Consider the following 25013-nt stretch of genomic DNA (forward strand, 5'->3'; position numbering starts at 1 on the left):
GCAAGTCGAAGTGGCAATATAATGACTGCGAAGGGGATAGGTAGTCTATGTATCTCTCTTGCACTCATGGGATTTGCATTTGGACTTGTACTTGTACTTGGCTTTTGCACCTATTGTAGAACCTCCATAAGGCAATCCAACTTGTGACATAGCGAGACGTCACTTTTCAAAATGGCGGCTTGTCGGAAGACATGCAATGCATTGAAGTCAATGGAGCGAATCAATTTTTTTAACATAACTTTAAAAAAATTAATTTTTGAACCCAATTGTAATTGTAAAATATTTTTTATTTATCGAGATCTATTTTTTAAAATTATAAAATCAAAAAATTAATTTTTATTATTTTAAAAAATAGATCTCGATAAATAAAAAATATTTTACAATTACACTTGAGTTCAAAAATTAATTTTTCAAAAGTTATTGGTATCCGAAACCTTGTGTAACTACTCAACCCTGAACCCACTTGAGGCAACCATCTTGCTGTTTTGTCTCTTTCTTTATACATATGTTAGACAGAGACAAAATAAAAAATGGCTACCGCAAGTGGGTCGACACCAGATGGCTTATCGCAGCTCTGCGGTTCCCAATGTTAAAAAAACTGATTCGCTCTATTGACTTCAATGCATTGCATGTCTTCCGACCAGCCACCATTTTGAAAAGTGACGTTACACTACGTCACAAGTTGGACTGCCTTATTCTGCTTTGGCCTTTAATGTAGACTCAGCATTATGATGTGACTGTGCCGAGTCCTATCCTATCTCACTTGCAAAGCTGTTGTGTTTAGACCTTTGGGAATTAATTATCAAAATAATTTAAAATTGTTATTTTGTATTTTTTAAAAAGCAGAACAGGATCATTTGATAAATATATCCAATTAGTTCATTTTTATTAATCAAGCAAGATACAAGTAAGATTTTCATTTAATATAAATATTTTTATTTGTCTAGTCAACGTGTAAAATAAAATGAGTTTAGGTTATAAAGTATGATGATGAACACGTGCCTTGAATGAAGAACACAATTGTTTAAATATTGTCTAATCCTACTTCGTCAAACTGATTACAGTCGCAAAATAAAATTAAAAAGTAATAACTTTAAACTCTACACAATTTTTATTTTGTGTAGGGTAAGTGTACCAATTACGTCGAGTGCATCAATTACGGCGCGTTCATAAAAAATAACTATTATTACTATTATATTTAATATAACTGTTGCAAAATGATTAAAAAATAATAAGTTAGTTACAAAAGAAATAATTTTGTCGTTGGGTCAAAATTTCAAAAACGGATCACCACAAATTAACAAACCTAATTTTCAATGTTTAATATTCTTTTTTTACTTCTACTGATGAAAATAAGTTTCTGAAAATATTAGACGAAAAAAATTTATTTTTTTAAAACTATAAATAATTAAAATTTTCCTCTTTTTTACATAAAAAAAAATTTTCTTAAGGTCTAGTTGACATTTAAAAACAAAATAAGGTTTTCTCTTGAAATGCGGTATTATTATTAACTATAATATTTTCCGTATTCATTCAGTCATTCCGTCTGTCCACACTTGAAGTTAGTCGTATTTTGTTCCTTTTGTTTTTCTAAAATTTTGACAATTCTTGATTTCGTAATATTTTATGGTTAACACGACGGATATTTTTATTCATGGTCATTAATTAAGTCATATACTAAGTGACAGTTTAAAGTAAAAAAAAAAATATTGTTCATTGTGTGCAGCACCAGTATATTTCCTACTTGGTATTTATAGAAAAAAAAAAGTTTCAATTATAATATAATTTTTATTATTATTTATAAATTTATTATATTATATATACATTTTTTTAAATATAATGATTATTACAGATAATTAGAACATTTTAACTTATAATTATTATTTATCTTTCATTATTTTTTCATTATTCATTATTATTTATTATATATTATTATTCACAAATTTATTATTATTAATTATTAAATTGTTATATTTTTTTTATCTATAAACAATATAAAAATAGTTTGCTTTTTTAAAAAATTTTCAATTTGATTTTAATTTTTAATTTAAGTTTAAAGTTTAAAACATTACAAATTTTTTTTAGGTTTTATTTTTTCAAAATTTTTAAATATTTTTTAATTGCTTAATACTTTTTAAAATATAATTAATAATTTTCAGTTAATTTAAATTTCTTTTTGATTACATAATTTTTTAATACTTATTAATTATCAGTTAATTAAATTTTTTGAAAAAAAACATAAATTTAAAATTTTGATTTGCAACGAAATATTTATAGAAAATACAAAAAAATATTTAGCATAATTAATTTTTTGTAATTTAAAAGATTATAAAAAATTCATCGAACATTGACTTTATCAAAAATATTTATTTCTAAAATTTTAATATTTATATTTTAAAATTTTTTCTTAAATTTATTTATTTATATAACATCAAACTCATTTTTTTCTGTGTATAAATAAATGATAACGTGAAAATTAGAAATATACCTATTATTATTTTAATACTCCACTGATGCAGAATTATTATTATTATTATTAATATTATTATTATTTTAAAATAACCATTGCAATGAAAGTTGGACGCGCGCTTGCGCGCGTGTAATATATTAATAAAATGCTTGGTCTGTCCTTCTGTCCTAACTTGAAGTTGGCCTTTTCTGATTTCACGTGTTTTTTTGAATAGTAATCTTATGACGTGTCAAATTTTGACAATTCTTTTTCTCATTTTTGCCAAAGTTGTATAATTGTGTTTCCAAATTTCGAAATAAGTTTCTTTAAAATTCCAAATTCGAAAATTCAATTCACGAAGCTGAGGTACACAACGTTTACCAACGAAATTTTTTTTAAAGTTGTATATTGATTCAAAAATTGTATACAAATACAAAAAATTTATGATGCGCCAGGAAATTTCGTACAAGATAGTAATTTGAAAAAAATTTATTTTTAAAAATTAATTTTTAAGGTACCAGGGGCCAATGAATACCTATTCAATATTAATTATAAAAACACAGGCCTCGAATTAACTTAAAGACACAAAAAGTCGTTTTAGTCTATTTATATTCCAAAAAAAATGGATTTGTTTTTTATTTTAACAAAAATATTTTACAGATTTTAAAATAAAATTTTTTTTTAATAATAATCCTTTTCGAAGGGTTAAAGTTGGAATTTTTAGAAATAATTAAATTTCAAAACATATTGTTAATTTTCAAACAATTATTAAATTTTACAAAACTAAAAATAATTTATCAAACAATTTTTGGAAAACATTTTTTAAATTTAATTGAATTTTCAAAGATTTAAAATTGAGATTTTTGAAATTAATTAAACCTTTAATTGTTTTGTAATTAAAATTTTAGATGATTTCACTAAAAATTTATTAGAAAATGCGGACAAAATACAATAATTTGAAAATCATTTTTAATTGAAAAATGGTTTCAGATAGTTGAATTTTCAAAGAATATTATTAAAATAGTTAAAAATAATTGAATTTCCTTAGAGTTATAATTGAAATTATTAAATTTCAAAAAAAAAAATTCGATGGAAAATTTTAGAAATTTTAGATGCTTTTAAATTCAAATTATTGAAAATTCAATTAATTTTGAATTCAAATTTTTGAGAATAATTAAATTTTATTTAATTGTAAATTTGGAAAATTATTTGAATTTCAGTTCATTTTGATTTGAAAATTTTGGGAAATAATTGAATTTTAATTGAAATTTTGGATAATAATTTAATTTGAGTTAATTTTTGATTGAAAATTTGGATAATTAATTTTGAATAGAAATTTTAGAAAATAATTGAATTTTATTTCATTTTAAATTGAAAACTTGGTAAATAATTAAATTTTAAATTGAAAATTTTGGATAATTATTGGATTTTTAATTGATTTTGAATTAAAATTTCGGGTAATAATTGAATTTTAGTTTATTTGGAATTGAAATTTTTGAAAAATAATTCAATTTTATTGTGATATTTTTTTTAAAATTATAAACAATTGTTAAATTTCATAAAAATTTTAATTGAACAATAATTTTGATATAATTGAATTTGTGATGTATTTCATTAAAATTATTAAAAATAATTAATTTAGTGAAGAATCATTTTAGTTCAAAATTTGTTAAATAATTGAATTCAAGAAGATCTGAAGAAGATATAAATTTTATACTAAAAAAATGTATTTTATTTACATTTTTTTTCAAATGTAAAAAAAATGTCGCATTTTATTAAAATAAGTCGATAAAAGTCGTATTTTTGAAAAAAGTCGGAAAATATCGTATAATCCGAGGCCTGTAAACATATAATTTTCATTATTATCATTTAATATGTAATAATATTCTAATAAATTAAATTATTATTGATAATATTAATCTTTAATTTCTTTATAACAAACAATTAAATAGGCAATTTGGCGCGCCTGCGCGCGTTTAATTTTACTACTAATTGAATAATTAATAATGAACATTCTTTATTGAAAAAATGCGAAATTATAGCATTCAAATTCATACGTCTCACTACACGTAATTACTATTTATATTAAATAATGCAGGCTTTGGATTGTACGACTTTTTCGACTTTTTTTCAAAAATACGACTTTTTTCGACTTTTTCGAATTTTTTTACATTTTTTTTTACTTTTTTTTTACAAAATTTTTAAACAAAGTACGTTTTTTTAGTATACAATGCACATCTTTTTATTTCAATTATTTAACAAATTTTTAACTAAAATTCTTTACTAAATTAATTATTTTTAATAATTTTAATGAAATTCTTCACAAATTCAATTATCTTCAACTATTTTTTAATTAAAATTTTTATGAAATTTAATAATTGTTTATAATTTTAAAAAAATTAGCAAATAAAATTACCAAAATTTTTTAATTCAAAATCACTTGAAATTTAATTATTGGCAAAAATTTGAATTATTTTTAATGATTTTTATAATACTCTTCGAAAATCCAATTATATGAAAGCATTTCTCAATTAAAAACTTTGGAATTCAATTTTTCTATGTGATTTCTAATAAATTCTTCATCAACAGAAATCACTAAAAATTTCTCTTATTATAATTGAGGCTTCGGATCTTGAAAGGGCACATACACAATGCGAAAGTGAATGGCGCGTGTGCCCTTTTAAGATCCAGAGCCTCAATTATTGTCTGAAATTTAACACAATCTTTTGAAATTGAGCTGCCGGATCAAAGAAGGGCACATAAATTTTTCTCGCCAGAAAACGGAGTCCTCTGCGCACGGTGCTCTAGAAGCGAAGATAGCTTTCACAAAAATGCGGATAAAAACGGATTGTGTAGCATGTTTTTGACATATTTATAGGTTAAAAATCCATTTGAAATAAATTTCTACCTGTTCCCGTTTTTCAGAAATACATGAAAAACGTTATTAATTTGATAAAGAATAAAATTCTTTTCATTTCATAAAGTAGAAACTTCTCACAGGATAAATTTTTTTGTAATTAGATGGTTGCCAGGTGTATCAAGTTAGAAAAACAACTCTCGTAAAATCAGAAATCTCATATTGGAAAATATGCCGCTAATTATTCGTGAAATTCCCAATTTTGCCGTTTTTGATTTTTTAAAAAAAACAGGGTGCACAGCTAACTTGATATCAAGTTAGCAGTGCAACCACTGTAAATAAAAGGATAAAAAAAACTGAACACTCATGATTTTGCCGTAATCAAATCCCACAATTACTTTCTCAAAATATTTAAAAATGACACTAAACTTCACAATATTCTATCAGAATTTTCTAAAATTTATATTCTTTCATCTTCAAAATCATTTTAATATAATTAGTAAGTCGAAAACGACTTATTTAAACGAAGCTGAAGTACGCAACGTTTATATATAAACGATTTTTAAAGAAATAATTTTTTAAAATGAAAAATTCTATAATTTTCTGCTTAAAAAATATTTTTTTATAATTTGATGATTAATGAAAAATACTAGAAATATAGTTTAAAAAATTAGGTATAGAATTTTTCATTTTAAAAAATTATTTCTTTAAAAATCGTTTATATAAACATTGCGTACATCAGCTTCGTTTATTTAACAATAAATCTATATACTCAACTATCAGACTAACGACCAAATTCCTTATAAAAACCTAACAATCGAATCTTATTTCTGACAAAGATTTTAGACCCTACTGTTACATGTATACGTTTTTAATTCTTACAAAAGTCAAATATTTTATTTGGCGTAGTTTTTCTTCACAAATAATTAAATTAGCTGAAACGGTAAATACCTATGGCACAAAAAAATTGTCAAAATTATTTCTGACCCAGATTATAGACTGTTTTGCTAAGTTTTTATCATATTAATTATAAAAAATAGTCAAATAATCTATTTCTTCACGAATAATTAATTAGATGCTACGGCAAAATCCCAATGCATGGAAAAATTGTCAAAATTATTTCTGACTTAAATTTTCGACTATTTTGCTAACTTTTATGTTATTAATCATAAAAACAAAATAAACAATTTATTTGACATACTCCTTCTTCACGAATAATTAAATTAGCTGCTACGGCAAAATTCCAATGCATAGAAAAAGTGTCAAAATAATTTCTTACCCAAATTTTCGACTGTTTTTGTAACTTTTTTTCATATTAATTATAAAAAATTGTCAAATAATTTTTTTGACGTATTTTTTCTCCACGAATAATTAAATTAGATGCTACGGCAAAATCCCAATGCGTAGAAAAAGTGTCAAAATTATTTCTGACCGAAATTTTCGACTGTTTTGCTAACTTTTTATGATATCAATTAAACAAAATAATTAAACAATTTATTTTATATATTCTTTATTCACGAATAATTAAATTAAATGCTACGGCAAAATCCCAAGGCATAGAAAAAGTATCAAAATTATTTCTGAATTCTAAGAATTCTACTTTCTTTCTATTCTATTTTAGTTGGTTTATCTCTTTGATCATAAATACTATAATTAAAATTTTCTATTCTTCTATTTAATAAGGAAAAAGATAACCATTTTTTCGTAACAAAATACAATATCATTAACATCAAATCATATGCTACTATTCCTTCGAGCAAATCGTGACCAAAACAGGGCGGTAATCCAGGATTACAAACGTGAAATCCTTTTAAGGGGGGCGCCTACTTTAGAAGGTAAAAAACTGCGTACATTTCAGGAATTTTTTTCTCAAACACATTTAAATAAATCGATGCGAGATTTAATTTATGTTTTCTTATATATTTAAATCTTTGAAATATAATTTTTTGATTAAATGAAAATAGAATTTAATAATAAAATAAACGCCATATATATAACGCCTCGCTGCTGAAATTTTCCCATTGCGTACAACCTAGGGTCCACAATTCTTATCTAAAACAAAAAAACAAAATTTTTTCTTTAAATATACGTTATTGCCTTCTGTATGAATTAAAAGATTTTAATAGAAAGTAAAAACTGACATTTTTACATGACTTTTTAAAAAAAATTTAATTTTCGCCAAAAAAAATCTCATTTTTTCTATAAAAGAAAGCACTAAATTTAACTCTATCAAAAACAAATTTAATTCATACAGAAGAGACACTTTTTATCTTCAAAACAAGCCCAGGTAGACCTTAATCGGTTGAATAGATTTTTGTCTATCGTGTACGCAAACTACAAAAACATTGTTTTGAGAAAAACGAGTTTAAAGATTGAAAAACATATAAGTGCTGTTTATTAAAAACTTATGCCAGTCACAGGCTAATCGGCAATGCCAGGTCCATACATTAGCCCTTCAGCTTCCTCATAAAAATGGTACTTTTAATGGTAGGTGTAATAGTAGATAAGCGCAACAAATTATGAAAAGTATTAGAGACCGCGAGTGGAGTCGCGCACCAGGCCACGCGCTTTATTGCGTTCTACAAGCAGTAACTCGAAAAATACTTTGTATTTTGACGTAATATTTTAAGAGCATATTCTCTGATAGTTGTACTTTCAGTTAAGATAACTTTTAAAAAATCGATTTTTTTGATCTGATAAAGTAGGCGCCCCCCTTAATTTGTTAAATATGCTGTTAAATTTAACACCTTCATAATGTTTATTTTTTTCCAATTTTTATCAAAGATTTATTATAAATGAGTCAACTGTTCTCTTTGGATATAAAATTAGAATGTAATCTGTATTTTCTGTATCTTCTGTTTCTTCTTCTTCCACTTAACATTATGCCTCCCAATAATTATAATTTTGTTTTTAATAATAATACTTACCAATGCAATTAAAGGCTTGAAATTTTCACAAGATGAATCAAAATTTTCTTGGGTCATTGTTTCACGTTTTTGAAAACAGGCATTAAAAATGTTGAATTTATTTAGCGTGAACTCCAAGAAATGAAAATACGCCAAAGTTAATGGTTCTTTCATTAAACATCGTAAGTTATTATCCTTCAGGGTTTTATCTTCTGATTCAATAAACATTAAAAAATGAATAATCAATTCCCAATATTTAAGAATCACAGTAATGCACTGATGACGAACAAGCCAACGAGTATCTGAATGACTAGGAATTTTCTTGAATGATTCACCTAATTCTTCAACAATTTCCCGAGAAATTGCATACCTTTTCGGACTCACGTTTAAAAAAGCTGGTAATGATAAAAGTAATTTATCTACCGCAGGAAGTTTTGAAGATGCGTGTTGAGCAATGAGGTTTAGAGAATGGTCTACGCATGGAAGAAATTTTGAGTATGGGTTTTTTTCCTTTAATCTACTTTGAAAAGAATTGCGATCATCTGTCATAACCGTAGCATTATCCGTACCCAAACCGACGATATTTTTTAAAGGAACCTGCCTATTTATTAAAACTTTTTCATAAATGGTAAACATTGAGAGGCGCATTTCTACATAACCTTGGTAACACGTTTTTTTTCAACCGCGCAAAGGACATTATTAGCAACTGAAATCATTTTCGTCCGGCCTAATTTAACAGATTTTAATCCAAGAAGCCTGTAAGATTGTGAAGATGCCAGGATAAATGGCATAAGGTTTGCCGGGGGCTATCAGTCATACGGAACATCATTTTCGGAAATTTTTCCATATGGTGATAAATAATTCCCAGCTTTATGTGTAAAACACGCATTTTTCCAAATTTTTTCGGAAGTACTTCCTACCCAAATAGCACTGAATATTCGTACAATATTGCTGCAATATTCCCGTGCAATATTGCTAATATTGCAGTGTAATATTACTCCAATATTGCAGCAACCTTTAAATGTCCTGTATGCAGCAATATTTAATGTATATTGCATGCAATATTGTAACAATATTACCAAGAAATTTTGCTACAAACAGAATATTTAAAGATTGCTGCAATATTGTAGTAATATTTCTGTAGTATTAGAATAATATTTTATACCTTTGAATCGAATTCGAAAATAACTTTTAAATTTAAAATGAATAATATTCTGAAATACCTACATTTAAAGCAATGTGAAAAATAAATAGCTGCTTTATTAAGGAAATGCATTAAAATTTTTTTAATATATACAAATATAAAAAACAATTAAACTTTTTTAATTTTTAACTTCATGTTCAACTAATTTACTTTTCTGGAACTCAACCTTGCGAACATAATTTTTACTCTTCCTAAAATTGGACAATAATTGTCTCAATAGAAAATTTTTAATCATTTTTTTTAGAAATTTAAAATTGTCTGCTGTACAGAACTGCCCAGTAAAAAAAAAGAATTGTGAATAAGCGAAAAGAATTGATGGTAATTTAAGCTGTCACATTTCACTTTTATTTCTTTTTAAAAAATTATGTTTCTTATTCCAAATCGGCTTTTTTACACTTCGAAACATTTATTCTATTCATTTATAATGCAAACTCTAGTAATTTAAAAAGTGAAATATATTTTTTTAAATTTATTTACTTGATTAAACGCAATAATTTGTAACCGTATATAATTTATTAAAATATTTTATACATAATTTTTTATTGATTAAAAAGTAATAAATAATAAATTCTTTTAAAAATGAAAATAATGATTACATTTTTTTAAAATTTTATTATTCTTTCTCCTGCCGTTCAAAATGAATCTGCTCCTGTTCTCTTCTGCGTGCTTCATTTTGTAAAGAATTTCTGAAAATAAATAAATTAAGTTATAACTAATAATAATAATAATAATAATAATATAAATTATAATAAAAATATGGATGCAAGGTTTTACATTGCTTCTGTTTGTTTTTTTACATTTAATTTTTTTTTTCATTTTTGTTGATTGTTTTGAATTTTTCTTTCAATTTTAATAAAGTTAGAAAAATAAAAAGTAATTACTGAGGTGATTCTACAGGTCATACCTTAAAATTTGATTAAAATTTATATTTTTTGTCTTTTTTGAGTTTTGCCTTGTAATTGTTAATCCAAAAAGAACTTCTTTGAATCGTCCACCCATTGTCGATTCATGACGTTGAATGAATATATCTTGGAATAAGATTCTTCATTTTCTTTCTAAATTCTATGTTTTTAATAAATCCCATCCACTTTTCAACTGCGTTATTAGTATCTTGTCTCATAGCAAAAATTTGAATGACAAGACCTGACATTAATGGATACAACGAAAGTATTTGGTTTAACAAATAAAAAAAATGCTGAACAAAAAAATTCGTTTTTGTCCAATAAAGATGCACTACTTGCTGACTTGATTTTATCAAAAGTACTATTTACTATTTTTCGAAGAAATGAGAAAAGGATGACTGAAAAAATAATTCCGATGAAATATTTCTGTCTTCGATTTTTAAATCTTCATTGAAATTTTTCATATTTTTGTCATCCAAACACTATTACCAAGTTGATGACAATTTGAGCAGCAGTGTAAATGTCAGTTGTATGAGTTAGTTAGGATAATACATGTCATTGGTAACGCATAGCTGTTTCCTCTCTTATAAATATTATACTGCTTTGCCCATCTTTTTTTGATAAAATGGAATGCGCAAGTGTGTATAACAGAAATGTCTAACTCGGTTTCTACTTTTCCGGTATCTTTATATACATTATGCCTAATAAATTTTAAGTATTGAGGAAGGGACATGCTGTTGAATGACTTGCAACATGATTGAAGTTAAAGTCCAATTGACCTCAATGTTGTCTATCATAGGCTTCGTATCATCTTCTTTAAAATTTTTTTTTGCAATTACAAAAAGATCAAGACAATAAGTTAGTAAGTTGACATTGTGATATGATGTATGTTTTTTTGTCCGTCAGATGGATCTTGTATAACTATTCCAGTTGCATCAAAATAAGAAAAATCTTTTCGTTCACGGCTAATTGAGACAACATATTTCACTTGACCTTCTGAAAACAATAATACAAGAAACGAGTGAAGATTTTGTGCCTAAATAAGTCCCTGTATATACAGCCCTTTATATCTCTCTTCTGAAAGATACTTGTCTTTTAATTTAAAAAGAAATATATGGAAATCAGGATCTAAATTGTTATTGGGCTTGCTTTAGCTCGATTTTTTTCAAGATTACATCGCGATTACTATCGCTTCATTCCTATTTCCTTGCTCTAAAATTCTTTCTAAAATGTGGGAAAGAATTTTAAAATTGACAATACTAGGTTTCTTGTGCTTTACTTCTTAAGAAAGTAGATTTCTTTCATCTTAATGGAGGAAGCGGCGACGGATTTCATTATTATGCTTAAAGAAACCCTTTCTATATACATTCACAGTGAAGTGGGTTTCATTTTGATTTACGGATAAAATACTGAATTCGAAAGTAGCACAACCAGTATGCGTACAATGTGCTACTTCATACCATATTTTGCCATCTTTTCGGGAAGTCTTTAAGCACTTGTTATGCTTAAAGGAAAGAACGTAATATGGAATGCTTACCTTAAACTACTCATTCATTTTGTCAGTCCAACATTTCGAGAAAATGCACTGCAATATCATGTTCCGTTCTGCCATTCGGAGGTATTTCAAATTTAAATATGGCGCAATTATCAGCTGTACAGTATGCTTCCGTATGCCATAAACTTCTATTTTGGCCTTAACATTGTGAACATTTGTCAAAAAGAAAAGAAATTTTTCAATTAGCATTGATTTGGCTAAATAAATTTTTGAAAAAATTTGTCCAACCTTTCGTCAAGCTTGCTGCGTTTGGAGACTTGTATCTTTCAAAAGTAAAAAGTTTAAATTTTAAAAACATTTGCCTCCGACATGGCTAAATTAATTAAATTCATTGTCTGAATACACCATCATAAAATCAAAATTTGTTAAGTTCTTTAAGAAAATCTATATTGAATTGTAACCCCAAATTTGTTAATTTTTTATTATATGAAATTTAATCCATTTACCCTTTGGTGTCTGCTGCCTTAATTAAAGAGTTTGGAATTATAGATTCGTAATCAGCAATCTCAAAAAGCCTCGAGTAACGAGTTGTAAGCGAATCCAATCAAGTTTGTAATTATTCGTACGTTATATTGCAGTATAACGTACTCACTTATGAATTATGAGGTGCTTGGCTTTTTTTTAATAATTGTTGATAATCTTCTATATAGTACTATTCCAAAACATTATTTGTTCTCCTATTCAACACGAACACTAAAACCCTCAGGTCCAACCCTTTAAAGCCACTGATTCTCGTAATATTGAAACAACACAGCTAGAATCAGTTGTTACTCTTGAGACTTGGTCCTTTATATTTCTTCATATCTTTGAAGAATTTTTCTGGTGGCAGAAGAACCATAGCCATTAGTTGTTTGAGAACATGCTTTTCTTCAAATATCTTTTTAATTCGTTTACGGACGCGAAGTAGAAAATTGCCATCAAGGCCACATAAAAACAAAATAACGTATGAAGGTATAATTCAATAAATTTTACCTTCGTATAGTGGAAGAAGCACCCATACGTTTCGGCTTAAGGAAAATGAAACGAAATTGAATTTTGCAAAGCTGCCTCAAAATCTGACATAGCTGATGTCACATTTAATTTGGACGTATTTTCTGTACCTTATAACACCAACATGCATGAAGTTTCTGATTTACTCTCCATTAAGGCATATGCAATTGGAAAGCCCTGTATATTGCAAACACATTTTTAATCACAAGGCAGAAAATATATGTAATTTATCTTCTTACATCAGTTGGGGTAAATAGGGACAAAATCCTTATTTTCCCAAATTACGTAAGTTTCTTCGTTTAAAAGGTAATATTTGCGGATTTATTTTTTTGAAAGTTGTTATTTACATTCCCAGGATTAATTTTATGCAGCAGAAAAAAAAATTAGATAAGCTTTAAACGCCTGAAACTGACTGACCCTATTTGTTATTATCGAATATTTCAGAAGAAACAATACCTTGTAGAGCAACAGGCCCCGCGTACAATAGAAATGTACGGAATTCTGTTGCCTTCCAAAAACGGTATAATAATATTGATCTAGGTTTTCTTGAAAATTCACTTGGTATATTGTGACGAACAGTACGCATTCTTTTATCTATTCTTCCAACATCTACTGCACTTAATCGAATTTTCAATGGACCAGTAATCCACAATTTAAGAAGTTTTTTCATCACACCTAATAAAACTAAATGCATATAGTCTAACGGAACATTTGAAATACAACCAAAATTTGGAATGGATTGTAAAATTGTTTCCCTCCCGGTGTCAAACTCTTCATAATCACCTCTTGCAAAGTCTTCATCAGTTTTAACTGCAAAAGGTTTAGTTCCGGGAAAGCATACTGTGCCCTTCTTTTTCCGTTGGTTCTTATTTTTCTTTCCATTTTTGCGTTTTGTTGTTCGTTTAATGTATTCACCAGTTATAACACATTTTGAGCAACTATCATTGAAAATTTTCGGCAAGTTTTCATTATAAACTTGCAGCACTGAGGACATTTCTATACACTTCGCAAGTTTGCAGAAAACTTGCAATGCAAACTTCGTAAGTTTGCCGTGCAAACTTGCTAAAAAATGTCGTGCTATGTGGGTCAGTCGGTCATCGATATTAATCGGTGCTGCCAATCTCCTAGCGATGATTTCTATATTACAATCACTACGATGGAAAAGCTTTCATCAAATATTCGAGATGTTAGAATACAACAGAATGTGCAGCTGGAGCTATTGCAGTTACTGTTGGGGACACTGTAACGATATGGAAAGGGTGTAAAACTGAGGATCTCACTTATGCTCGGAATCGTGAAAAAGTTACTGCCTTGAGGATTATTGCCGATAACAAAATGATGCCACTGAACATCCGGAAATACCACCGACTCAAAACTTGAGTTCTTTAAATGAGGTGCCGCCAGAAGTTTTGTCAGAACTGCCAGATCGCCAAAATATTACAACTACTTCTTTAAACTACTAAAAAACTCGCTAACTGACATCTTTATTGTTACAATTATTTCACAAGTTCTGATCTACTCGTCCATTTAAAAAAAATACTCGTCCAAAGACATTGAGTCAAGGAGAAGTCTGTTTTGGAAATAAATTCTGTAAGAAGGGCATTTAAAGTAATGAATTACAAAAATAGCGGTCCAAATAACATTACAATATGGATTCAAAATAAGTTTCTTTACTTTAAACTTGTGTGTAAGAATTAGTCCACTAACAGTCAGAAAACGATATTCGAACAAAGTAAAGATGTGATAGCAGTGCCTAGTGCGTTTAGAAATTAAAACAAACTTTATGGATAATATGGATCTCTACCAGTATTGTAGTTATTTGTTATCTTCTTTTGAAAGTAATTATGGATTTCGGTAATTTTATTGCGGTTCATTCAATGTATAAAATCATGATCGGAAGGAGAAAAACTCTAGCTAAAAATTTTTTAATAAGTTTTAGTTGGCATTACTAGGAAAAGAAATAAGGTGGAGTGAAAAGTTACAATTTAAACAGTTCCAAAAAAAGAAAATATTGCTCTTCTAATAGTTGTGAAATCAGAAATCACTTTTTCCAAATGTGCAATGAATATTTTTGCAAACAGTGTTTCGCAAACTAAAGTACTCGAAAAATGATTCTGCAAGTTTTTTTTAACTTTTTGATATATGAAATTTTTGTAGTCCTTTCATTTATAAAACTTTAAAAAGTGGCGGAAACAAATTTTTTTCTTTATAGTAACATGTTATATGAGAACCTGATCAATTGTCCGGATGTATGTATGTGTGTGGATCCCTTTTTTGTTTAGAAGATAACTTTAACAGGTTTTAATGAATTTAGATAAAATTTGGCAGGTTCATTTATCATATTAATATCTCAAATCTGACCAAAGGATTTTGAAAAATACCCAAAAAAAAATTTTATCGTCTTTTTTGCAAAAATTTTTTTTTAATCGAAAAAATTTGTAAATAGAAAAATTTGAGGTTATATATAATAAAATCATTTTCCTTACGTCATGACGAATCGATCCATATTTATAAAGTATACATTTAAGGTAAATTTAAAGAATTAATGAAAGTTAAAAAATCAAAAATTCACATTTAGGCTATAAAATTTTGTGATTTTTTAAATTGAAGTTTATATATGAAATAATTGTATTCCTTACGTCAAGACGAATCGATCGATATATATAAAGTATACATTTGAAGTAAATTTAAAGAATTAATGAAAGTTAAAAAATTAAAAATTCACATTTTGGCAATAAAGTTTTGCTTTCTCCACGAGGAAGCAAATTTTTTTGCTGATCGTAAAGAGGAAGCAAAATGTTCATGTAATGAACATCTGAATTTACAACTTGTTTTATCTGTATAAACTTGTTAAAATTTTTTTTGTACCGTTGACACTGCATCAAATTTTATTTATAATTGTGTTAAAATAAACTTTCTATTTTAGGTATACTAAATTCATTTCAAAAGGTTCAGAAAGTTGAGGAGAGTAATGGAAAAAATCTTAAATGACATCATTAAAAATGATAGCGATATTCTTGAAGACAAAAATCACTACTTATGTTTTTTCTAAACTATGAAATGAAAAATACTTTTTGAGTAAATCAGACAATTGTGAATTTACATTTATCTACGGTTACAATATTAAGGCAACTGCTGGAATATGTAAGGTAACAAGAAGAAAAAAAGTGATCATTAGTAAAGGGAGACATTCTTTATTAATGAAATCGAAATTAATTGAAATCTTACTTCATGTGAAATTTCATATATACTGTTTTATTAAAGAATGATTTTTAATTATGTTTTTATTAATATGATTATTTTTATTAAAAAAGATAACAATACATACAATGAAAAATATGTTAATGAACGAAAAAGAATGAAAATCTGGGCACAATATAAGGCACATGTTCTTTGAAAGTCAAAGATGAAAAGTTAAAATGAAAGATACAGAGAATCAAACAAATGAAATGTTTTCTCTGGAAATAATAATAGATAACATACCAAAATAACTAAAAAAAAACTTGTAAGCTTTTTTCAAAAAGTATCAATTAATAAACAAGAAAAATGGGGTAAGTCTGAACTAAGCTCGCATTGAATTCTAGGATTGCTGACACTAATCAAATTTTACCAATAATTTTAATTTTTCCAAATTTCAAAATGTTTTAATAGACAATCTACTTTATATTTTGAAACTTAAATTACCCTTTTTAACAGATTATAATACAAAATTATAAATTTTTAATTACTATAAAGCAAATATATTTATCAAATATGTAAAACTCTTCAGCGCGTCAATTCCAAATTTTCCTTTGGTTTCCAACTCTCTCTGTGGAATAATGTTATTTTTTCTAAAAATATCTATGAAATGCCAACAACGTTCCTAAAATGTTCTAGAAATTTTCTCGGAAGTATTCTAAAAATGTTCCAACTATGTCCTGAGAATTTCCAAAATATGTTCTGTTAATGTACTAACCCTGGCGGATTGTGTGAACTGACTTTGGACTAGATAAAACATGCGCGCGCCAACTTTTTTTTTAGGGTACGGTCACAGTATCTCATGCATGCAAGAACATTTTGCCGTTCACACATTGATGAAATCTAGTACAAATTTAGTAACTTTCTAGTCATTTTCCAAAAATTTTAGTTGTAAATAGAAAGTTACTAAAGACTGAGTATATATTTAAATAAATTGTAAACGGTCAAATGTTTCTGCCTGCACGAGATAGTGTGACTGTACCCTAAGTTGTTTCAATACAAAATTTTAAAACAATTAATTTTTTTAAATAATTTACTAAATTTTTTTTGTAACCCAGTGTAATCATAAAAAAACATTTTCAAAACAACTGAAAATTATTATATATTACAACAAATTAGTAAATTCACAAAAATTGAATGAAATTTATTTATGAAATGTAAAAGATAAAATAATGAAGTATCACTTACGTAATCCAACATGAATTTGCTTTGAAACTTCTCAATTTCTTTTTATCAAACAACAATTTGAATCAAACTTCCTTCATTGTTGTTTATCCAAAATCTTTATGTTTTTTTGTATGCCTAATTGACCAACCAATTCTAATCTAATAAAATAACGCAGGACGTTACAGTATCAACAATTCATACCAAAATACTGAAAACAATATTTTAAAAACAAATAACAATTTAAACTTATTAATATGGCGATAGAAAAGTGCCTTTAAAGTTAAACATCTTCTATTAACGATTACCGTGATTTGAAGAACAGTAAAACAGGATTTTTTTCAACTTGGCGACAAGAGTTGCACTCACCAATTCTTTTAAACCTGAATTGGTCTAAAATAGGCCAGTCAATAAAGACAAAAAGTGCCATTAAATGTAAACAGGCTGTTCTAAACGGATTTCGATAGTTTGGAGGGATAGTATGAAGGCCCCATAGTTTGCTCTCCATTTCCGGTTGCGGAAAATGTTATAAATAAACATCAAAGTTGGCGGAAAATGGTTTTTTGATGCTCGTTGCTTTCCTCTACATTTTAGAGGAAAAAGTTGTGATTAAAAAAGATAGGTGTAAAAAATACCTACAAAATGGTGGGTCGAAAGTTAAAATCGGATTATTTGTTTAAAAGTTATTGAATTTAAAGCATTAAAAATGGCCTTTTTATTTATTGTTTAATAATTTTATTAATAATAATCCGATTGGACTGAAACTTTATGGAAAATGTGCCCCTCGTAATACTGAACAAAATGAAAATATTTCCAACCCAATCGGATGAATAGTTTATAAATTATTCCATTTGTTAATTAAAAACATTTTGTTTTTCAACCTAATTTCTACAGAACGATATGAAGCGAATTTAATTTTTTTTCTTTCATTTTATTCTTTAAGAGGAATACTATTATGTACAAAGAAAATTATCGAATTTCAATATTTAATTGCATAATTATCGATAAAGAAAAAAGGGTACTTTTTTTAGTTATAAACAATTGCAATTACTCGGCCATTTTTTACTCTGTCGAGTTGTAATAAACGCCATTGAATTTCTTTTTTCTTTACAAAACTTTCAAAAAGAAGAAAAACGATATAGTTTAAAGTGGGGGGATAATTTTTTATTTTCAAAAACTTCCTGACACTATAATTATTAATATTTTTTAGTCAAATTTACAGTACTTAAATCTTAATTTATGTACTATAAGATAAAAAAATTGTAAACATTGTAGGAAATTTTTATCTTGTTTATAAAGAGGGCCAGAGGGAGTTCATCATTTTTCCTTGCTCCCGAAGTCGGAGTGGGGGAACTAGGTAGCGCGGATAGACGCCCGCCACAAAATTGAAATTGCCCATTCAAATTTACAAAGGTTTTTAATTGCATATAACTATATATGTTTTAATGTTATTTTATGTTTAAAATTTTTTAAAATTATTTATACATATTCGTGTAGCACTATGTAACTTTTTGCTTCCTCCTTTATATGAGATCCTGATCAATTGTCCGGATCGGTGTGCCCGAAATGCGTGCCGAATCCCAGGTATGAACCCCTTCCAATCGAATTGCGTGCCGAGGGGTATTAGGTAAATGTCAAATTGCCTTTCAATGCTTCAATGAAATTAAAAATATTTGTCTGAGCTTCATAAAAAAATGAGTTAAAGGGTATAGGGGGTTAAGGATACAAAAATTGCCGTTGCAGGTATTCTGTTCAAATTGACACCATATATTGCTACCCCTATGAATATAAAATTCTGCAAGTATGAACCCATAATTCGAATTTTTGGGGGAGTTATGGTGGGGGAAAGGAAAATAAAGAAATCCATTTTTCTCGAAAACTACTGAACCGATTTTAATGAGCTTTGAATATGTTATAGATGTCGCTAAGACAATTCTAAAAAAAAAATCTCAAAATTTTTTTTTGAAAAAAAGTCAAAAAAAATTAATTTTGAAATTTTCAAAAATTTTTTTTGGGGTGATTTTTTGAAGTGACCACTTTAATTTTTTTTAAAAGTTACCTTATAATATCCCCTTTAACATATATTTTTTTCAGATTTTTAAAAAATGTAGTTTTTGAATAATTTAACGAAAACCATCGTCGCGCTACATGACGCAGCGCGCACAGTGTGCTGATGCAGTATACAGGGTATTCCAAAAGTATGGAAACTTTCAAATATCTCGAAAAGTACGAATTTTTGTAAAAAATGTTCAAGACAAAAGTTGTTCCAAACAAAAAGATGTACATCTTTGAAACCAAAAAATTGGGCCCGGAGCCCAATGTTGGGCCCTACAATGAAAAAAGTGGTTTTCTTAAATGAGACCACTAATTTCCAGTATCAAATTCGTAATCCCCATGAAATTCTGCGTTCAAACATGTGGTATAAGTGTCCAAAATATTGGGCCTAATCCAAGATATTGGGTCCAAAATTTATCAACAGATAAATAAATTTAAAAAAATCGCATCTTGGAGGGATTTTGAGATCACAGGATTAGAAATTGGAAGCTAATTTTCAAATTGGGCATAGAGCCCAATGTAAGATTCCGCCGCCCAATGTGAGGCCCACGGTAAAAAAAATTAGTTGTTTAAATAAAACCCACTAATTTTCAGTATCCATTTCAGAATCGTTATGAAATTCTGGGTTTAAACTTGTAGTACAAAAGCCAAAAAATATTGGGCCCAATGTCTGGGATTAGGCCCAACATTTTTCGTTAAATAAATAAATTTAAAAAATCGCATCTTGGAGGGATTTTGAGATCACAGGATTAGAAATTCGAAGCTAATTTTCAAATTGTACACAAAGCCCAATGTAAGATACCGCGGCCCAATGTGAGGCCCACATTAAAAAAATTAGTTGTTTAAATAAAACCCACTAATTTTCAGTATCCATTTCAGAATCGTTATGAAATTCTGGGTTTAAACTTGTAGTACAAAAGCCAAAAAATATTGGGCCCAATGTCTGGGATTAGGCCCAACATTTTTCGTTAAATAAATAAATTTATAAAATCGCATCTTTTGTAGTTTTTGGGGTCACAGGATTAAAAATTCAAAGCTACTTTTCAAATTGGGCACAGAGCCCAATGTAAGATTTCGCAGCCCAATGTGAGGCAGTAAAAAAATTAGTTTTCTTGTATTTCGTAATCGTTATGAAATTATGGGCTTAGACTTGTGGTACAAATTCCAAAAATATTGGGCCCTCACATTGGACTGCAGAATCTTACATCGGGCTCTATGCTCAATTTCTAATCCTGTGATCTCAAAATCCCTCCAAGATGCGATTTTCTAAAATTTATTTATCTGTTGATAAATTTTGGACCCAATATCTTGGATTAGGCCCAATATTTTGGACACTTATACCACATGTTTGAACGCAGAATTTCATGGGGATTACGAATTTGATACTGAAAATTAGTGGTCTCATTTAAGAAAACCACTTTTTTCATTGTAGGGCCCAACATTGGGCTCCGGGCCCAATTTTTTGGTTTCAAAGATGTACATCTTTTTGTTTGGAACAACTTTTGTCTTGAACATTTTTTTACAAAAATTCGTACTTTTCGAGATATTTGAAAGTTTCCATACTTTTGGAATACCCTGTATACTGCATCAGCACACTGTGCGCGCTGCGTCATGTAGCGCGACGATGGTTTTCGTTAAATTATTCAAAAACTACATTTTTTAAAAATCTGAAAAAAATATATGTTAAAGGGGATATTATAAGGTAACTTTTAAAAAAAAATTAAAGTGGTCACTTCAAAAAATCACCCCAAAAAAAATTTTTGAAAATTTCAAAATTAATTTTTTTTGACTTTTTTTCAAAAAAAAATTTTGAGATTTTTTTTTTAGAATTGTCTTAGCGACATGTATAACATATTCAAAGCTCATTAAAATCGGTTCAGTAGTTTTCGAGAAAAATGGATTTCTTTATTTTCCTTTCCCCCACCATAACTCCCCCAAAAATTCGAATTATGGGTTCATACTTGCAGAATTTTATATTCATAGGGGTAGCAATATATGGTGTCAATTTGAACAGAATACCTGCAACGGCAATTTTTGTATCCTTAACCCCCTATACCCTTTAGAATGGAAACATTCACAGTCATTAGTAGTATGTGTTATAGAATTCGAAAATTCTGCCCAAATATGAGGAGGAAATTCAGAATTTGCATCTTATGTAATTTTCTAAAACGTATTCACAAAATCTCATTAGTCTATCATCATCAGGAATAACAGAAATAAAGTCGCCAATAAAAACTGATTCAACGTTTTCGGGATTTATAAATGTCACACCAAAAAATAATTTTAAAAACTTTCCAATTTCAGAATTTACATCTTTATAATCTGCTACCAGATGCAATTCCTGAATTTTCTTCAAAAAATTTTGACTTAAATGAAAACGGCAGCATTTTATTAATGAATTTGACATAGTTGCACGAATTGCATTATGAATTGCTTTTTCGAAGTCTACATAAATTAATTTTGGTGAAAAAGTTACTTTTAATTTTAAGCATTCTAGCAATAAAATTTCAAATACTTTCTGATAAGATTCAGATTTTTTATCTTTAACCCTCGGAGCACACACCTCTTTTTTCGAACAAGTAGCACAGTCTGGGTCGCTATGACCCTGTTTACTTTACAAAACTCCCCCATTTTTGAACTATTGGACTGATCAACACAAAAAAAATATTTTTTTATTCATTGAACCTTGTAAAATAAGAATATGCAGTTTAGAAATATTATTAAATTATTTGCATATTGAAAAAAAATTCGTGAAGTTAACTAATTAAAAAGAAAAAATTGAATTTAAAAAAAATGTAACTTTTGTAATTTTTAATATTTTAAGCTAAAAATTGGGATTTATATTCTCGAAGTGTGTTAGAATAAGGGAAAAAATACCACCTTATTTTATTTTTTAAAAAAGGTATTTATTTTGTAGTTTAACGAAGGTAACTTTTAAGACGATAAAAATGTGATTTTCGACACAACTTTTTAAAACTATACTTTTTTAATAACATATTTACTAGTATTTTATTATTTTCTTTGGATTATCATGTTACTTATTATTCCTTATTAGTTAGTTACCACTATATGGCCTTAGGTTCGTGTTGTATTGCCGACTTTTCAAATTACACTTCATTGAAATTAATGACAGGGTCTGTGTGACCCAGTATGTGCTCCGAGGGTTAAGTAAAAAAAAAGCTATTGGTATATATATATATATATTTTCATGATGTCCGTGAATAATAAAGACTTGTTTAAAGAGTGAAGGGCAACTGTAGAACGTTCCATCGACAAACACTATATTTAAATTACATAGAAATTTTAAATTAACTTCAGTTGAAAATAAAACTATATTATTTAAATCGTCATTTACCATCAAGAAATTTTCATTTTTATTTGTTTTTATGTCCAAGGTCGATAGACTATTGTGAAGTGATTCTAAGCTATCTGGCAATTTAGGGATTATCATTCGTCGCGCGTAATTCATATTATTTTTTATGAGACGAACGTCGCTTAAATCTAATCTATCAACATCACCTTTTATTAGTTCTTTTTGCAAAATTTTTGCTGGGCGATCAGAGGGATCGTCGACAGCTTTACGCTTTCAACTATTACTTAATTTCTGACGATTTATTATTTTCTCATTGTCCGGTTTATGATCGTGATTCAAATTACTTTCTATCACATCATATTGGTCATTAACTTTAAGAAATGCTTTACACATTCTTTTTGAGCATGCCCACCGTTGAATTTCATTTTTTAATTTTTATTGAAAACAAAACTTAAAATTGTCAACGAGTATCAAAGTCTTACCTTTCTCTGCAATCATTACATTTAATTTTTCCATTTCAATCGATATACACTACAAATATATATACAAAACAAAAAAACTGTCACAAAACAGGTTTATTGACAACTAATTATATATTTAAATTCTTATTTCAAATATATGTATCTTCGTACAGATTCGGTGGGAGGGGAACTTGAGGCCAGTGGTTCTCACATTTTTCAACGCGCACGCAATTCAACATGACAATTTTGGACCGCGGCACGCAATTCAGTACCTAACTGGCGCCCCTCGGGACGCAATTCGGGTGCAGCCCTGCATTCACCCAGAAGGGAGAGTACACTTGTTTGCTAGATGAGTTTTGTAAAGCTTTTATTTCATCACCAGTCAAGACTCAAACTGAAAGTTTTTTTCTCGAAAAGCGAAAGTTCTGCTATTGCGTATATTGTAATTGCACGATTGTCTGTCACATTCCAGATTGATCGGAAGATTTATTGTCAAAACTGTCATTGACTAAGCTGAGTAGTTGCGGTTGGCTCCTGTGATTCTGATCAGGGCATACCTTTGAGACATTTCTAATGTTCTTTTTGCTGTTTTACATATTCTATCATACCAAGATGCTGATGCGTTCGCAGCTATAGGAACGTAAAGTCCTTTATAGATTGTATTCATAGTACTGTATCTAAATCCCCATTCATTTGTAACGATAGAGTATCGTAGTATAGTGGCGCGGCGAAAAAAGAGAAAGACAGCGTAAGTAGTAGTGTCACTCTCTTCCCCTACCACTCGCTGTCACCTAGCAGCTAGTGATATACCCACTGAAATATATACTGTATGGAACAGGCAGTCCATCTCTAACCGCGGCTTAAAGGACAGACAATCCGCAGGTATCGTTTTCTCTCTCTGTACAATGTGATGACGCGTTCTGCACATGCGCACTAACAAAACTGAGAAAGAGGACGATACCTGCGGATTGTCTCTCTCACAGCCTGGACTAGGACTGCCTGTTCCATATAGTATATAATTCAGTGGATATACCTTTCGTCTCGCACCTTTTCCTCAGTCTTCTTCCGAGTTGTCTAGAGGTGCTTCTCTGACGATTGCAAGCGACTCACTCCTGGCTACCTGGTGCTCAGTAGAGGTGCGTCTCTCTGAACACCGGAGCCTTTCTCACTTCCTAGAAGGAGCTGTACTTGTTTCTGTAGGCGCTCTTGCGGAACAGTAACACCCTTCGCCTTCCTCCCTCCTGGTGAACCGGACTTTCTATGGGTGCTTCCGTGGAAGACTGGTGAACCAGGTTACCCACTCGCTTCCACCAGGACTATCCATGTCGAGTAGAGTCGCTCCTCTCTTGACAAAGATGATGCACTAGGTCGATTCCCCATCTCGAGGCGCTTTTCGGGTGGAGGAGACACCTAGTGAATATTACTTTGCACTAGCTTCGCGTCGGGCATGAATATTGGAACTGAATCCAATATCTAGCTTCTTCCCGATTAGGAATAATAATCGACCTAGCATGCACGACCCTAGTATCCGTCCGTACCGTCGTCTAGGGGATAAATTCTAGAAAGTACCCCACGCGAAAGTAATATGCGTCGTCCTAATCAACATCTTCGTGAACGTGGTAAATATGTTTAAATCCGCTTTATTCTGGATTAATGACGAGCGCGATCGGAGCTCAGCGAATGCTCCTCTAGAATAGCTAGTTCTTTCTTCGTTACGTTTTCTAGAGATTAGTATTTTATTTGCATTGTATAGATTCTTTCGTTCTTATATTATTTTATGTAATAATTCATTTTTGTATATTTTATTATTCTTTTATTTAAACAACATATTTTCTTTCGAAGATTTAAATAAAGACTCGTCAATGACTACGCCTCTCCTCTACATCATAGTAAGAAATAGTTTCGAAATTAATCGAAATA

At 28.7% G+C, this 25013-nt stretch overlaps 1 protein-coding gene across 5 annotated transcripts in view; it reads left to right on the top strand.

Moving 5' to 3' along the window:
- The first annotated feature begins 733 nt into the window (after positions 1 to 733).
- The window catches only part of LOC127289468 (nuclear nucleic acid-binding protein C1D-like), a 31589-nt gene continuing 7309 nt past the window's right edge, over positions 734 to 25013 (top strand). The window contains exons 1-3 of one of the 5 annotated variants that reach the window (XM_051317420.1): positions 734 to 907; positions 15790 to 16012; positions 16178 to 16414. The gene's annotated coding sequence lies outside the window, so the exon portion shown is untranslated. The other 4 variants (XM_051317421.1, XM_051317419.1, XM_051317422.1 and 1 more) reach the window with 4 other exon arrangements.

The sequence above is a fragment of the Leptopilina boulardi genome, unplaced genomic scaffold (assembly GCF_019393585.1).
Source record: "Leptopilina boulardi isolate dan_hultmark-lab unplaced genomic scaffold, ZJU_Lbou_2.1 LbouV2_41, whole genome shotgun sequence".
In the NCBI taxonomy this organism is placed as follows: domain Eukaryota; kingdom Metazoa; phylum Arthropoda; class Insecta; order Hymenoptera; family Figitidae; genus Leptopilina; species Leptopilina boulardi.